The 12,877-nt window shown below is 36.6% G+C and overlaps 1 long non-coding RNA gene across 3 annotated transcripts in view; it reads left to right on the top strand.

Annotated features, from left to right (window-relative positions):
• The window catches only part of LOC131532607 (uncharacterized), a 63,890-nt gene that overhangs the window by 40,469 nt on the left and 10,544 nt on the right, over positions 1-12,877 (top strand). For all 3 annotated transcript variants that reach the window (XR_009268929.1, XR_009268928.1, XR_009268927.1), the window contains exon 3: positions 226-301. This is a non-coding gene — a long non-coding RNA (uncharacterized LOC131532607). The remainder of the gene's footprint in view (positions 1-225; positions 302-12,877) is intronic.

The raw sequence follows: 12,877 nt of genomic DNA on the forward strand, positions 1-12,877 counted from the left end.
ATTATTATTTCATATCACTGTCTTTAATCATTCCTGGTAGTTCCACATAAGGAAATTGAAGATCTGAAGGATTATCTCACTTTTTAAATTCCTAACCTTTCTCCTCACACTCATTATCTGACAGATAGAAATCCCAGCGTTAGCTCCCCATCCATCCGAAGCTAAAATGTTGCAGGCTTTCGGATAGCAATGTTGTCATCTCTCTCTGTCTGTTTTATTCCCAAGGTCTCTGAGAGAAAGGATGAAGACCTAAAGGGGGAAGGGAAGGAATGAGGAGATGAAAACAGACATCTTCTGAAAGGTCAGGTTCTGCCGTGTTCTTTTTTTCCAGGTCAGCTCCTTTAGGCCTGCACTGTGTGACAGACGTATTCAAACACACCCATCACAGAGATGACTGATTGAGGAAAAAAATATCTGTCATCAGCCTTTTACATTTACAGAAAATTGCTGGTGTACATAATACATTAAAATGCATGTCATTTCATGTTTCTCTGCAGTCACAGCAACGATTCAGTTCTTAAAAATAACATACATGCATTGTACTTTGATGTATTAGCATATAAACACTGAGCAACCACTTCCTATATGTGCACAACAAAAACCAAAGTGTTAAAGAAAGTTCCCTTCCATAGGCCACATATATGTAATGCCTTAATTATTTTCTCTCTCTCTCTCTCTATATTATAATATGTGTGTGTGTGTATTTGTATATATTTGTATATATATATATATATGTATATGTGTATGCATGTATGTGTGTGTATATATATATATATATATATATATATATATATATATATATATATATATATATATATATATATATATATATATATATATATATATATATATATATATATATATGTGTGTGTGTGTATTTGTATATATTTGTATATATATATATATATATATATATATATATATATATATATATATATATATATATATATATATATATATATATATATATATGAGCATAATTAGGGCATTACATATATGGATCACACACATTGGATTTTTTGAAACTTTTATTCAGAAAGGATGCATTAAAATCAAAAGTGACAGTAAAGACATTTATAATTTTATAAAATAAACACACTAAATGCTGTTCTTCTGAACTTTCTGTTCATCAAAGAACCCACAAAATCTTAACACTTATTTTTTTAAATATATTTATAGATTTTGCAATCACCAGAGACATCGAGATATTTAATGAACATGTGGAAATTTTATTTAATTGTTATTGAATTTATGTCTGTCTTTTAATGCTGCATGCTCAAATAAATATATGAATTAAATTGGACTAGGAGCTGAGAACCTAAATCACCACTCATACAAAAAAATAAAATAAAACTGGATCCATATCATACTTTGATTTGATTGTAAAATCATACTTGGATTCGTAAAGTAAAAGCTCACACGATTGGTTTAGTGTTTAACATCTCAAAGCCTACAGTAGCTTTGCAGTGCCTTGGATGTCACCCCACATTACTGGCCTGTTGGCCACTATTATAGCACAGGCTTGCGGAGGGGGTCTGAGGGCACAGTTGGACACTCTGAGCACATTAAGAGTGGTTGTCTTTATTGGATGTGATTGGTCTTACTGATTTTATTGGTTTCATTGACTGTCTCTACAGTATTTATCGGCCCTCTCCATGCGCTCTAGACGGTGTAACGGAGGGCCGATATGAATCTGATGTGACAATAAAAGGGCAATTATGTACAGCGAGTAGAATATCTGCTTCCTTTCACCTGGGAGAGGAAGAAAGGAAGGGTGAGATAAAGAGAATGATTTTCTTCTTCCCATTCAGAGCGCCGTCTTTGTTAAACATGGTGCTCCCAAACACAATGAACGTATATATGTAAATACAGCATCCTCTTTGTGATGTATATGAATGACTTCTGAATGCCTCTTTAACATGTCACCTGACAACACAATGTATAAACTGCTTTGACGTTCCTCTGCTGCTATTTATGGAGGAATTAAGACTTTTCTTTTTACTCTTTTAATCCCTCGTTTTTACATTTCCAAAACATGTCATTCAATACATCATCTACCTGTTCACTCACTAAAGAGATAGTACGCCCAAAAATGCCATCATTTGCTTACTATGGTGCCATTCTAAACCTGTATGTCTTTCTTTCTTCTACAGAACTGAAAAGAAGGCATTTTGAAGAATTTCAATAACTAAATAGTTTTGGTTGAATGAATGATAAAAAAAACACAGTAGCATTTCTCAAAATATCTTCTATGTTTCACAGAAGAAAATAGGACATGCAGGTTTGGGACGACATGAGTAAATTGACACCATTTTAATTTTTGGGTGAACCGTCCCTTTAATTTCTATTTATCAACAAGTGAAATCCAAAAATACCAAACAAATGAACAAAACTTGATGTTTTCTGTCAAATGGCAGAATTAGCCTTTTATGATAAGCTGTACTTTAATGTAACTGTATCAGTATTTTTTTTTTTTAAAGAAATCAATATTTAAAATATTTGAAAAGAAATTGGAATAAAATAAATAACTGCCATTCTTTTAAACTTTCTATAGAATCCTGAAAAAAATCTATCATTGCATCCATAAAATTATTTAGCAGCACAACAGTTTTCAGTGATTTCTGAAGGATCATGTGACACTAAAGACCGGAGTAATGTTGCTGAAAATTCAGCTTTGGCATCACAGGAATAAATTACACTTTAAAATATATTCAAATAGAAAAACTCTTATATTAAATTGTAATAATATTTCAAAATATTACTGTTTTTACTGTATTTTTGATTAAATAAATGCAGCCCTGGTGCAATATCTTTCAAAACATTAGAAAAATCTTACCAGCCCCAAACTTTTGAATGGCATCGCCCATCTCGAAGAGCATGTCCTTGTTTTTTGTTTCACAATGAATAAAATATGAAGAGGTGAGCGTTCATAGTCTCTCGCTTTGCCTTACATGCCTCTCAGAAAATAAATCAGCGTTGTGTCAGCTGACCTGGCATTAAACAAGCTTTTGAGAGGAGAATTCGGGGTTTGATGGCGCTCTCTGGTCCGCACTGCAGGACTCGGTGCATGAAATGTTGTAGTGGTGACAGCAGGCCACGCGTGCTTCTGTAAAACACGGCTCTCATTGTGCTGAGAGCCTGTAGTGATGGGCACCTCTGTTCTCACCCTCGCTCTTTCACTGTTCTCAGAAGGAGCGAAATAAGACAAATGCGTATAGAAATAACATGTACATGTTCGTATGGACAGGAATCATGATAGTTGGCGAAACAGGCTGATACATAATTTCCACTGTGTATCTGGGAGAAGGTGTGAAATGATCAGAATTATTTACGGCTATTATATCCAATTAAAGCCTGTGAGTGCTGTTGTGCTGTTTTATTGTGCTATAAACTGCTACCGCATGTGGTTCAGTAGCCAAACACAATGAGCTCCAATACAGGCCGTCTTACTGGCAGGATCCTGGTCAGAGGGTTGGTGGGGGGGGTGCGAAGAGGAAAAGAATTAGAGGAAGATGTTAGGGGTTGGTTTTGGCTGTGGCCCTCTGGCACTGGGGTCTCTATGAATCAGTCAGCTTTGTTAGTTTTGGAGCGAATCCTAGTTGTAGTGTTTAAATGCTCCATTCTTCCACTTCAGGCCTATTAAAGTCCTGGCTGGAGAGTAATGTAAACTTAAAACAGTTCATATAGCCTCCAGTTTCCTGTCATTCGAACGGCTCAACCCATTACCCAACTCTGTTGTCATGGAGAGCTGCTCGTTTGTCTCCGTGGAAACCTTGATTGCCCAAGATGTGCTGATATGGTCAGCTCAGGAGTAATATCTTTCAGTTTGATGTTCGCGTTGATTTTATTTTTTTTTCTAACGACTAGATGCCTGTAATTATTTGTAAAAGAGTGTTTTTTGTACACATTGATGACGATAACACAATTGAGCCTTCGCAAAACCCGCCCTCCTTAGTTACTGTTGCTATGTCCGACAAGCTATGCCATTCTCACACCACACATCATGTTCTCACGCAGTGAAAAATAGATTGCGGAGCAAGGAGAAAACTGACAACACGCAGACAGACAAGACCGAGCAGGTTAATTCTGGTATGAAACAAAGTCTCAGCTTCCTAATTTTGTAATTTTTTTTTTAAAGAAATTCTAACAATAAATACAATTTTATGGCTCTTAATTGTGTTGTGACAGATCGCTAGCACCTCAGTTCAAGCGGCACGTGAACCAATCGTCTTTTCATATTTACTTAAAGGGCACCTATTATGCAAAATGGACTTTTACATGTTGTTTGAACTCTCTCTGAACCTGTACACAACCACCCCTTAATTATAAAAATACACCCGCTCCTTTTTTTTTAACCCCCATAAATCATAAGCAGTGTCTCAGAACAAGTCGTTCACAGAATCTCTAAAATGTGACATCACATTTTACAAGCCCCGCCCACGACTGTTGACGGACACTGCTGTATTAGCAGAGACCCTACCCTGAGTGAGCCGAACACAATCCGCCGGGTTTATCTTCATGCTAGCATTTAAAAGCAGCATTCAAGTAGGAAATGTTTTCTTATCAAAGCTATAGGCGTTATTCAGTCCAGAGAAGTGATTTTCTGCTTTTATTTTATTGTTTGGGTCATATTAACAGCGTAGACAGCAGTAGGTACTGTATATTACTGCTGTCACCTTAATACTCAGATCTAATATAAGCATGCAATTTCTTTCTCAGCTGTTCAACTTCACAAACATAACTGACTGTGTTTTTGTAACTTATGTGTGTTTTTAACATAAACTTGTGTGTGAAAGAAAAATGTAGTACTCCCATGCCGTTTTGCAGCTGATTTCTATAGGCGTGCTTCGAATGTGGTGTTCAGAAAACTGTATTTCAGAAGTTTAAACTGATGTGGCTTTAAAATGCATGATTTCAGCAAAATAGACATGATAATCAAAACCAAACAGATGTTACAGTTACAAGCTGTAAAGGCACATCCCTGTTCTGGAAAAGGGGGTGGGGAGCAGCAGCTCATATTTGCATTTAAAGAGACATGAACGAAAACAGCGTGTTTCTGCTTCCACTCAAAATAGGCATTTTCTAAATGATTTAATAAATGATCTGTGGGGTATTTTGAGATGAAATTTCACAGACATATTCTGGGGACACCTGAGACTTATTTTACATATTGTAAAAAGTATATAATAGGTCTCCTTTACATGAAAGAACATCAGAATGTATTTAATTTAAACCGCGTAAAGGCATCAATACACCATTTTTCAAGTTTAGGTCAAGGCTTGTTTTGTAAAATATGAATCATACGTCGCTCCTCAGAATCACAAGTAGGGAAAGAGAGGGAAAGGACACACTCCAGTGACTCTCCGTTGGTGTGTGAACAGTCGCAAAAATAGGTTAGTAAATAGTGCAAAGTGCTCTTGGAATGGATTTTGTATAGAGCTTATTTGATAAAACACCTGTTATCATGTGTTTTAATATTTAAGATGACCTTAAAGGAACAGTTCCATCTTAAAATATATTCTATATATCCATACAACAAAATGTCAGTGAGGTCCTGTGTTGTCCATTGACTTCTACTGAAGGAAGTCATACAGGTTTGGACATGAGGGTGAGTAAATGACAGTATGCTTTTTTTAGGTGAACTCTCAACAACTCATTAACAAGTGCATCTTCGAAGTAAAATGCTCTCTGGCATGAAGTTATTGAAACTTTAGTATGAAGATGGTGGCTCGGAGTTTGACTTCCTTCTCTATCTTTTCCTGAATTTCATGCTGGTCTCCTCATATCCTTCCCTCTTCTGGCTCTCCACTTGCTTATCCATTTCTCCAAGCTGGCTCTTTATTCGTCTCCTGCTTCTTTTCTCTATCTCACATCCTCTTCCTGCCTCTCCTTTTCTACTCGTCTCCTCTCTCATTCCTCTCACTCATCCTTATTTCTCTTCTCTCTTTCGCTCTATCCTGCATGCTTCAGCAGCCCCTCTCTCTCTCTCTCTCTCTCTCTCTGGCTCTGCCTTTGCTTGCCCGCAATTTATGCTGATTGGACCAGCTGTTCCACTTAAAGTTGCCATGGCAACCACAACCGGTCACCTAGCAACCATGCCCATCTCTCTGAGCTCTCCACAGGCAGAGAGAGAGGGTGTGTGTGAGAGAGAGAGAGTGGCAATGTAAAAATTCCTTTGGATTTATTTTATGTTAGCGGGGTTTTTTTTGGGGGGTGTTAGCAAATTCAATTGGTCCACCTGCAGAGTTTCATTGGTTGTAGGTTTGTTTATAATGGCATTTCTGAATAGGCTGACAATATTTAATTGTCAAAAAATGGTGACTACAGATAAAGCGTGACAACTTTTGTTTTTTTATTTCTAAATATATTTTTTTTTATTTTTAGTTCTTTGAATTATTTCATCTTATTTAAAACAGAGGAAAAATAACATGTGTATATATATATGTATGTATGTAAAGTCCAGGGTGCTCAGAGAGTTCAATAAAAAATGTCTGAAGGTGCTCTTTGGGGTCGGGAATTCAAATAAATATAAGAAAGAGAAATCCAAGGCACTCTTCTTCAAAATTATTTAAAAAGCCTTTATTTTACTGGCTATTTCATATTAGAAAATATAAAGGACATGGGGAAAAAAAGCAACCCACGCGTAGCGGCACAGATAGCCTTCTTCAGGGTGAGATATATGTATGTTTGTTTGTATATACACTGTAAAAAAAAAAGAAAAAAAAAAAAGTTGAACCAACTTAAAATTTTAAGGCAACCAGCTTCAGCAGATTTTTGAGTTTTCTCAACTCGTCGTTATAAATTTATATAACAAAAATTTGAGAATCTCCCACAAAAATAAGTTGAGCAAACTCAAAATTTTAAGGCAACCAGCTTCAGCAGATTTTTGAGTTTGCTCAACTTTTTTTTTTTTAACAGTGTATGTATGTTTATGTACCATACAAACTGTGGCATAGTGATGCCATGACTTTCCAGCGGCATGTTGTGCATGTTACACTGTAGAGCAGTGTTTGTGTCGTCCCGTTCTCTCAGCACTATATTCTGAGCTGAGGATCCTCTTGAGCTGTGTATTATCTAACATGTTAAAGTGGAGCGGCTTACACGCTGCTTAGTGCTAATGGTCTTTCCTGCTGCCCAGTGGCCTTCAGATCTCACCTTAGTCTCACCTCACTCACCTGATCCCAGCCCACCGCATCCTGACAGGTGCATGACAACACGCTCCTAGGTGTTGAAAGTTAATTCCCACATTTTCATCACATTGTTTCGATGTTGTGTGTGTGTGTGTGTGTGTGTGTGTGTGAGCTGAATATTCTCTCTCTAGGAGCTTCCACTCAAGAGTTATTTTGATTCATTCCACCCAGAATGTATGTGGGTTTATGTAACTTTCAATATGTTCATACATGTATGCTTAAATGTTAAAGCCAGTTACATTTGACATGGCTTGCATGCAGGTAAATGTGTCAGAAGTCAAAAATCAGGAAATGTTGTTAATATTATATATAAAAATAAATAATATAAAATAACATCAAGAATAACAAGATTATTATTATTAGTAGTAGTAGTAGTAGTAGTAGTAATATGAAATCACAAGACTGAAAGAAACCAATCCAATATTGCACTTTTATTTTTGCTGTTATTATTATTATTATTATCATTATTATTTGCATGAAGTGATAATAAATTGTGAATAATTTATATTATACACTATTATAAACTAGTTTAAAATTATATTTTATAACTTTTAGAATTTATTAATATTAATAACAATGATAGCCATTATTTATTTATTTATTTATTTATTTATTTATTTATTTATTTATATTTTACACTAATGATACTATGAAATCACCAGACTGAAAAAAACAAATCCAATATTGTATTCTTTCTACTGTTGCATACTGTTACTCGTCAATAATAGTAAGACAATTATTGCTGTTGTTGTTATTATTATTATTATTATTATTATTATTATTATTATGAGCATATAGTAGTAGTAATAAATTTAAAGAATAAATTTATTAAAAGTAATATTATAAACTATTATAAAATTATATATTATTAAAATATTGTTCGAGGTTAATATACGAATAACAGTAATATTGATTATTATTAGGAAATATTTTTGTAACTATTTTCATTTCATGTATTATTTTTATAACTGCAACAGTTATTAGTTTCCTTTTGGTGTCTGTCTGTATTGGTATGTGTGTGTGTTTTCTATGTGTGTAGTGGTGTGTCTGAAATGGCCACTCACTTTGGCACATTAAGTCCTAATACCAGGCAGCTTTTCACTTAAAGGTGCGATGCGCTTTGGGCTCACTCTGTTGGGCTGAAGAGCTCATGTTTATTCATGTCTTTTAAGAGCACTCCTGTTTGATTTAGCTGAACGGGCCAGTTTTCCAGTTTTTTTTCTTTTTTTTTTCTCACTCTTCTTTACTTTAGGAACACATTCATATGGAAATGACTGCCTACTTACCTGTTCAGTGTGTGTCTCTCTTTAAGCGTAGAGGTCAGTCTCACTGGAAAACTCTATGCTTATTTTATTGCCAGTCTGCTATAATAGAATCCTCCTCTCTCTCCTCACTTCACTATGAAACCATTCTGCCGAAGTCACCGAGGCGACATACAGAAAGGTTGAAACATGCTGCCCCGGTGTAAATGTGTGTGTTTGCGTGTGTGTGTGTTTAGGTCAATGTTAGGCTAATCTCCTGAGCTCATCCTCACTTCTCTCAGCAGAAGGAGGGAAATCCTCCTGGCCTTTCTGTAATAGGATATGTTCTGAGAGCACTCCGTTCTCCACCAGCTCCGTCTCATTCCCTGTCTTGTCGTCTTTCGCTCCGGCCCTTCTGGTTTAGTGCAGAGGCATATTTAACTCAGGTAGAACACACACTCCTGTCAGGGCAGGATGACAGTGCAGGGTTTGGCCTCTGTGGTTCAAAGCGGGGCATCCGCTCTTTCTGATGTTTTTTTTGTGCTCTCTGCACCGATGTGTTATAAATACATTCACCTGTGGGGGAGTGAGTGAGTCACATGTCCCTCCACAACATGGCCGCCAAAAATAGTCAACTTTTCACATTTGCTGAAGTGTTGCTGGCCCCTGTAAAACTTGCTATGGTGATGCTTGTGTGTTTTGGGTGCTAAGGTATTCTGAGTGGCCGCTAGTGGTCGCTGGTTCCCAAAAGCAACTGTTGTCAAGTTTCGTCGTTACCAGTAAGTTCAATGGAACTAACGACCATAGTTGGCTAACAATGCTTTTGGAAAACGCACCCCTGGGTGGTTGTATACTAGTAGTATGTTAGTAGTATGTTAGATTCAGTCAAGGTTTTTTGGGCATCTTTTAGCCTGTTGCTGTGTGATAACTAGAGTCTCCTAGGTGGTTGCTTGGGTTGTTGGTATATGGCTGCTGAAGTGTCCTAACTGAATATGAACTTGTTTTTTGAACTGTTTTATAAAAGTAATATCTCACTTGCTAATATTCAGGAAAACAACACTCTTGCTTGTCATATTATTTAAAGCTGCAAACTTGTAATAAAGTTTTGTAATTTGAGTGGTACGGGTAGGTTTTTGCGGGAAATTCGAGCATGGCACTGTGTCATTACGCCACGTCTGTAAACTTAAAGTTGTCCCGGCTAGTATGCTACAACCCGAATTCCGGAAATGTTGGGATGTTTTTTCGATTTGAATAAAACGAAAACTAAAAGAATTTCAAATCACATGAGCCAATATTTTATTTACAATAGAACATAGATAACATAACAAATGTTTAATGAGCTCATTTAAAATTGTATGCCTGCTACAGGTCTCAAAAAAGTTGGCACGGGGGGCAACAAAGGGCTGAAAAAGTAAGACATTTTGAAAAGATTCAGCTGGGAGAACATCTAGCAACTAATTAACTTAATTGACATCAGGTCTGTAACATGATTAGCTATAAAAGGGATGTCTTAGAGAGGCAGAGTCTCTCAGAAGTAAAGATGGGCAGAGGCTCTCCAATCTGTGAAAGAGTGTGTAAAAAGATTGTGGAGTACTTTAAAAACAACGTTCCTCAACGTCAAATTGCAAAGGCTTTGCAAATCTCATCATCTACAGTGTGTAACATCATCAAAAGATTCAGAGAAACTGGAGAAATCTCTGTGCGTAAAGGACAAGGCCGAAGACCTTTGTTGGATGCTCGTGGTCTTCGGGCCCTCAGACGCTGACATGTTCACAAGTCTCTGAGGTCCAAGCCAAGTCTCAAGTCTTTGAGGTCGAGTCTAAGTCAAGTCTCAAGTCTTTGAGGTCGAGTCTAAGTCAAGTCTCAAGTCTTTGAGGTCGAGTCTAAGTCAAGTCTCAAGTCTTTGAGGTCGAGTCTAAGTCAAGTCTCAAGTCTTTGAGGTCGAGCCTAAGTCAAGTCTCAAGTCTTTGAGGTCGAGCCTAAGTCAAGTCTCAAGTCTTTAAAGTGGAGTCTAAGTCAAGTCTCAAGTCTTTAAAGTGGAGTCCAAGTCAAGTCTTAAGTCTTTGTTCTATTTATTAGCAACAATTCTTTCAGCTAGTTATTGCGGCTAAATCGGTTTTGAAAATACTGATTTCACAATATGATTTTTTTCAAAAGAAAAAAAAACTTAGAAATTAAAAGGTGTCAAAATTGAAATATGTCAAACAACAAAACTAAATAGAAATTTTAAAACAAACCCCAATCAATCAAATGAATAACACAAATTAAAGAAATCTCATATAAACAAACTAAGGCTTTGTCTGTGCTCTTTTTGCAATTTAAAATTAGAGGCAACCAGCTGTGTTTTAAACACAACACAATCCAAACAAAGAGGCTGCATACTTGCAACATGAGAAGTTTTTATCTAAACTGGATTGTATAATTTTGAAATTTGAAGCAAAAACAAAATGGTCTGACTTTAGTTTTGTGAAACTATTCTACATAAAACATCTGCATTAAACTAAACCGCAGACGGGCTGAATTAGAAAACAGATTCACTCTCTGCCAGCAGGTGGCGCTTGAACAGCAATTAAACATTGTTTCCTTGGTTGCCGCTGTAAACAAAGCAGCGCTGCGGATATGAACACTACTTTAATATGCATTATACAGAGGCAAGATAAAAAGAAAAACAATCTAAACTTCTAAAGACAGCCAGTTCCCCTCAGAGATGCATTCATATAAACTCCCATACCAAATGACTTGCGTTTTTTACGAGTCTCACGAGTCACGAGTCCCGAGTCATGATTCTGTCATTGACATTACTAAATGGGCCCAGGAATACTTCCAGATACCACTGTCAGTAAACACAATCTGTCGTGCCATCTGCAGATGCCAACTAAAGCTCTATCATGCAAAAAGGAAGCCATATGTGAACATGGTCCAGAAGCGCTGTTGTGTCCTGTGGGCCAAGGCTCATTTAAAATGGACTGTTGCAAAGTGGAAAAGTGTTCTATGGTCAGACGAGTCCAAATTTGACATTCTTGTTGGAAATCATGGACGCTGTGTCCAGCGTGTTATCAGCGTTCAGTTCAAAAGCCAGCATCTCTGATGGTATGGGGGTGCATAAGTGCATATGGTATGGGCAGCTTGCATGTTTTGGAAGGCACTATGAATGCTGAAAGTTATATAAAGGTTTTAGAGCAACATATGCTCCTCTCCAGACGACATCTATTTCAGCAGGACAATGCAAAACCACATACTGCAGCTATTACAATTAGCTATTATCGTAGTAGAAGAGTCCGGGTGCTGAATTGGCCTGCAGTCCAGATCTTTCACCTATAGAGAACATTTGGCACATCATTAAACGAAAAATACGTCAAAGACGACCACAAACTCTTCAGCAGCTGGAAACCTATATCGGGCAAGAATGGGACCCAATTCCAACACCAAACCTCCAGAAACTCATAACCTTGATACCCAGACGTCTTCAATCTGTTTTGAAAAGAAGAGGAGATGCTACACCATGGTAAACATGGTAAACATGTCCCAACTATTTTGAGAAATTTGAAATGAGCTCATTTTGTGCATAAAATTGTAAAATTTCTCAGTTTAAACAACTGTTATGTTATCTGTGTTCTGTTGTGAATAAAATAATGGCTCATGTGATTTGAAATTCTTTTAGTTTTCATTTTATTCAAATGTAAAAAATGTCCCAACATTTCCGGAATTCGGGTTGTATATCGCACGTGAGGATGCTGAAGGTGACGGATCGTTTATAGCCTTTTCTCACAGCAGCTGGATTAAAGGGCGAATTGTAATCCAGAGAGGTCGAAACTATAATCATCAGTGATTGGAGATTCACCCGTAGTCAAAACCAAGAAAATTTGTACTGAGAAGTGGCTACAGAAAAAAAAGAATGCGACCGGGCCATTGCTTAAACAAAAATAAATATCGACAGGGCTTTTGAAAGGTGCCGTGAACTCCATGTTTTGAAAGGGTTTAAAACAGATGCAGAGACGGCTTTTTTCTGCTGGACAGGTAAGACATTTCAGTGGTTTATTGGGTATTTAGGTAACAGTAGCACACTTGTTCGCTTAATACAGTTATGGAGTTTCTTATGTTGTGCTTTTTTTCTCGTCTTGCTATGTTCATTATGATAAAAGATTTATTTCAAAGAGAACGAGTTGTAAGGAACTTCAATTTGCTTTTTAGGGTTACAAGAACAATTTCTTTATACGAAATTCGAATGGTATGACAATTAGAGATTAGACTGTACAGAAATTGAAATCTACAGGTAACGCTAATACACGCACTCACGCAATGCTAATGTTATTAACGTCAACAATTTGAAAAAGTATAACAGTAATAATAATTGTCACGGTTTGATGTGATATGAGCTAACCGATCGTTAGATTTAATCACCATTGATAGTGCAATTTATTAATTCTTCAGTTGAGCAGAACAAAA

Source organism: Onychostoma macrolepis, chromosome 23 (assembly GCF_012432095.1).
Source record: "Onychostoma macrolepis isolate SWU-2019 chromosome 23, ASM1243209v1, whole genome shotgun sequence".
Lineage (NCBI taxonomy): Eukaryota > Metazoa > Chordata > Actinopteri > Cypriniformes > Cyprinidae > Onychostoma > Onychostoma macrolepis.